This window comes from Rhinolophus hipposideros (genome assembly GCF_964194185.1).
Source record: "Rhinolophus hipposideros genome assembly, chromosome: 7".
NCBI lineage: Eukaryota > Metazoa > Chordata > Mammalia > Chiroptera > Rhinolophidae > Rhinolophus > Rhinolophus hipposideros.
This window is the reverse complement of record NC_138053.1, coordinates 54,950,560-54,955,980: the sequence shown is the minus strand read 5'-3', so window position 1 is coordinate 54,955,980 and position 5,421 is coordinate 54,950,560.

The window sequence follows — 5,421 nt, the reverse complement described above, 5'->3', positions numbered from 1 at the left end:
AGCAGCCTAAGGGCCAATGGACAAAGACTGGCACACGTGTGTGGAAGTCTAAGGGTTTGCTACGTAGCTAAATGCTTTCTAGAAAGTGTCTACCAATGTACAATCTCACCATAATATAAGAAATGAGGGCCTGTCTTATAACACTGTTGCTAGAACTGAGTACTTTAGTTTAACAAAGGACATTTCCCCCTAACTTCAAAGGCAATACATATGCATTGTAAGAAATCTGGAAACTAGAAAAGCAAACAGAAAAATATTAAAATATTAAAATCCCCTCTAAATTGATCACTCAGTGACAACCAGTTAACAAGGGCCTCATATTCATCAGTGAGCACTCAGACACTGAGTGGAATCATGCATGAATTGCCCTATTACATGCAAAGTGGGAGTTGTCATTCACAAGTGTTCATTTTCTTTCTGAACTTTGAAACTTGTCTTGCATATTTGTTCTCCTGAGTTCTTGAACTTACATCACTGTCAAAACTTGCACCATGATGCAACTCAAAAATCCAGCAGTGGATCCCACAGATTCTTCCCTCTTGATTCCCTGGCTTGGTGATTCAGCTTGCTGCATGGCAAACATTCAGAAGACCTTTTCTCCTTGGCTTCCTATGCCCAAGTCCAGCCCAGTACGAGGCTCACAGTAGGTATCGTGTGTGTGTCTGTGTATTTAATGATAAGACAATGAGTACACGAGTACTGTCTTTGAAGGTAACCACATCAGCACACTCAGCATTATATATACTCAAAAGTAAGATAGGGGAATCATTTTCTCACAGGAGAACAATAAAGTGACCACCCCTGGCAGTGTGCTCAGACACAGAGGAGATTCGCCTCGGGCTCGGCAAGACGCCACAGATGCTGCAGTTTCCCCTTCCTCAGGCGAGGCAGCTTCTTTAGGTCTGTGTCTACACAGATTTAAAATAAAGTAATCCGTGAACACATCCAGGATTCAGATCAGACAACATCACCTTGCATAACTGGAAACCTACAGGACCTGCAGAAAGGAAGCAGTTTGCTCATGTTCATTTACAGACAGCTGAGGCAGAGCCAGCCACTTGTCCCTGGCCCTCAGCCCTCGATTCACACTAGCAGGGGCTCAGCAAATCAAAGACAGAGACGGCCTTCCCACCGCTGGACTCTGATTTGTATTTTCTTTCCCCATGTAACTAAAATGAAGACAGAAAGGCCCCATGGGCACTATAAGGGATCTGAGGCATTTTGCAACTTTTCTGAGCCTTTGAAATAACTTCCAGACACTTATTTTCCAAAAGAGACAGGCAGGCAGAGTCCAGCATAATGTTTGATGTCATGTCACTTCCTAGGTACTCAGGAAAGAATTATAGCTTTATAACATGTACCAGTTGTATCAGACAACTGCAGCTTCAAGAACAAATTCTGGCCCCAACATCCCATTTGGGAGGGTCAATATCAGTCTAATATCTGCAATTTTTCATGTTCTCCTTTGTCTTTGGCTGGCACCTGCACGGCGGCTCCTCCTAGAAGTGTCTCTGAAATGTGTACACGCGTGTGAGTGTTTGTGTGTGTGTGTGTGTGCGTGTGTGTGGAGGGGACGCGAGAAGCATCTGGTTCTCCCTCCACCCTGGACCCCTTGACGTCACTGGCCTGCAGCTGCACAGCACTGCTGTGGAGGGCCGGCCCTGTCTGTTGGTCAGTCCGCTCCAGAGAAGTGCCAGCAGATCTCTGCCTTCACCGGCGGTCTGGACAGAAGGGCCCAGCCTTGCTCTGAAGGCTGGCAGGGTCTTTGGCATCTGGGCTCCGTAGGCATTACACAGAGCCTCTGGGCCGGAGCCTGCCCTGCGAGGAACCCGCAAGGACTCCCTCTCCCCCAGTATCCTGGAAACCAACAACCCCAATAAGGAACACTCTCCTCCTTTATCTTTCAAACACAAACGGCTTTCTCCATGCAGAGAGATCTGGGCCTTTGAAAACAAGGCCCCTGCAGTTGTCTTTCTGGGGGTCTGCTGCTTTTCTTCTTTGTGTGTGTGTGTGTGTGTGTGTGTGTGTGTGTGTGTGTGTGTGTGTGTGTGAGAGAGAGAGAGAGAGAGATAGAGAGAGAGAGAGAGAGATTCAACTCTCACAACTACCCTAAGAGGTAGGTATTATTTTTATCCCCATTTTATAGACAATGAAATTGAGATCACACAGCTAGTTACTGGCAGAGCTGGGATTTAAACCCATGCATTCTAGCTCTAGAGTCCCCGTGCTTAATCCCTCAGCTAGTGGTTCTCAAACTTGAGCATACATCAGAATCCCAGAGGGACTGTTCAAACACAGATTGCTGCGTATTTCTAATTCAGGCGGCCTGGGATGGGCCTGAGAAGTTGCATTTCTAGCTAGTTCTTAGGTAACACTAGTGCTGCTAGTCTGAGAACCATTAGTTGGTGCTAACTGAATCTTTCACTTGATCCCCATTTTTGAGTTGCTTGCTTTGTTGCCTGCCTGGTACCCCAACTCCTCAGGGATGGGACAGCTCCCAAACCAGAAATGACTGGGTCCCCACTCTGCTCTCAGATGCCCCCGATATTACTTGTTTTCCTGGACCTCTGCCTATTGTCATCTGTAAGATGTTTTTTCTTGGCTTCAGTATATAGTCTTGGCCATTTTTGTGCTGGTCATATCCAACAAAAGACCTTTTTGATGCCTCAAAACTTTGTCATAAACTCTGATTCATTTTTTTTCTTGGCTTCAGTCTTCCAGCTGTGATTTTTACTCTTACACCAATCTTCTTTTTCCCTTTAGTAATGCACTGTCCTCTGATCGTGTGTGTGTGTGTGTGTCTAGTATTCTATAGTCTGACTTCACTGAAGTGGCCCATCAGCCGCTCATTTGCTTCCCTACATTTCCCTCTCTTTCCCTCCACATCAATATCATTTTTAAAAATCATATCTTTCAGGTTTATTTTGTTTTTGGAGAGTCTTAAGTCACTTCCCCCTTTATAGGATCCAGCTGTAGCAACACACCTATCTCTCCTTTGAGTTTTTGAACTCTCTGGTAGATGCCTCATTATGCCCTCTGTTTTCCTCTGGGCTAGGATGATAAGGGGTGTCATATTCAATTGAGTGTATGGATGTCATACTCAATGCGGTTATAAGGTTAGTAGCAGAAGAAACAGACTTTGGCTAAGTTAAACAAAAATGGAATTTGTTGGGAGGGTTATCAGGAAGCTCACAGACTGATAAGAAGATTCAGATCAAGGCTCTGAAACAGACAAAACCAGGGTGGCTCCAGGATTCACTCAGCAGAAATCATTCTGTCCTTTTGTCAATCTATTTAAGATGAAAAGTGCTAGGAAAGACAGTGAGTCTGATTGGCCTAGTTAAGTCTGATGCCGGTCCCTTGGCTAGGGGAAGGCAGGGGACCCCGACTGACATGCCCAATAAGACTGCTGGCTATGGTGGGAGGAAATCACTCCAGAGGGAACTGGGGTGTGGTCACCTATACTAGGGTGAATGCACGATAAAATGCTGAAGAACAAATTGTCCACTAGCTACTGTCTCCCAAAGTTTACCTCACTTCCACTTTACTAATAAGTTCTACCATTTTTCTCACAGTTAAGCATTGGCCAGCATTACCTTTATTGATCCATTTGCTTCTGAAAAAGGATGTTGTTAGCAAGGGGCATTAGGAATTTATGAACTGCTCTGTTTTTAGTGAGATGAGACTTCCCACAGGTATCTGAATAGTGGAAGTCCCAGGAATACCAGTAATCTCCATGCCAGTTTCAACAATACCTCTGAGATTCTACTTACTTGTGGTCCCAAATCTTTTAGTAGTATCAACAAACAAATGCATTAACCTCATATTAATATATTGAATTACTTGAACAATCATATTTTAGGCTTATTATAAAAACATTGGAAATCATAAATATCGTTTCTGAATCTTTCCCATTATTTCCTTCTGGAAATTATTAATTGTCCCCTCAATAACATTAATAACTTATTCTCTGTGGGTGTTGACTATGGACCTCTTGATGTTCTCTCTCATCTTCCTTTCATACCTGGTACCCCTCATAACATTTGATGTTACAGTTTTGCTTAGCCTTTTTCTCCCTCCCCATAGCTTCAGGAATGTCATTTACCTTTATCCTATTAAATGTGTTCCTTCAAGGCTTCATAAGTGACCCTCAATTTTTGCCAGAAATTTATGTCAGCCATGTAGCTAGTTGCTTGTTTCTCATGAACATCTTCTTTAAAAACAGAGTCTTTAACAAATAGTTTTAAAAAATTATTGTGATGGCTAGTTTTTAAATTTCTTATCTAGATCAGAGATATGTAAGTTTCTTCTAATTTTACCATTTACTCCTATGTGGTAATTCACTTAAGGCAGACTCTCCTTTTCAGACATCCTCCAAGCAGATAACCCAGTTCTAAATGGGTCAAAACAGGCTAGCTCTTTCCATATCTTCCACTTGGAATATCACTGGGCATACTCATATAGATATTGGAGGAGTAAGAGCAATTCTTAGAATCATTGATTAATAGACAAAGTCTTAGGAGGTGGTGATAGTGGTTGGAAGGATGAGATTAAGGGAATAAACGGTAATAGAAAAGAACAAAATTCCTTGATAAGTTTTTCTATAAATGAATTTTCTCATATTTTCTTGGAGATCTCCATTGCCTAATAAATCACACTGATGGTAGAACTGGAAGATTATTTTTTAAAGCTTCTTGCAGGAACCATATAAAACTGAGGCAGGGCAAACAAATAGTCCTAAATGTCATATGTAAGTGTCATCAACCCCAGAAAGACTTGGACTTTATTAGAGAAGTTTGGTGACTCTTGAGAAGCCACCAATGCCAAGATAAGTTCAGAGCCCTATTAGGATTTTACACTGGAACATGTCATGGAGATGCACCCTCTTAAAACAATTTATTTTTAAATTATAGTTGACGTATAATATTATATTAGTTTCAGGCGTACAACGTAGTGATTAGACATTTATGTACCTTATGGGTGATCTTCATAGTAAGTCTAGTATCTGCCTGTCACCGTACACAGTTATTATGGCATTGTTGATTACATTACCTATGCTGGACGTGAAATCCCCATGATTTAGTTTATAACTAGCAGCTTGTACTTCTCAATACCCTTCACATTTTTTCACCCATCTCTCTCTCACGCTCCGCTCTGGCAACCATCAGTTTGTTCTCTGTATCTATGAGTCTTTTTCTGCTTGTAGCCACTATGGAAAACAGTATGGAGGTTCCTCAAAAACAAATAAATAAAACTAGAACTACCATATAACTCAGCAATTCTACTTCTGAGTCTTTATCCAAAGAAATCTAAAACACTAACTTGAAATGATATATGCACCCCCATGTTCACTGCAGCATTATTTACAATGGCCAAGATATAGAAGTAACCCAAGTATCCATCAATAGACAAATGAATAAA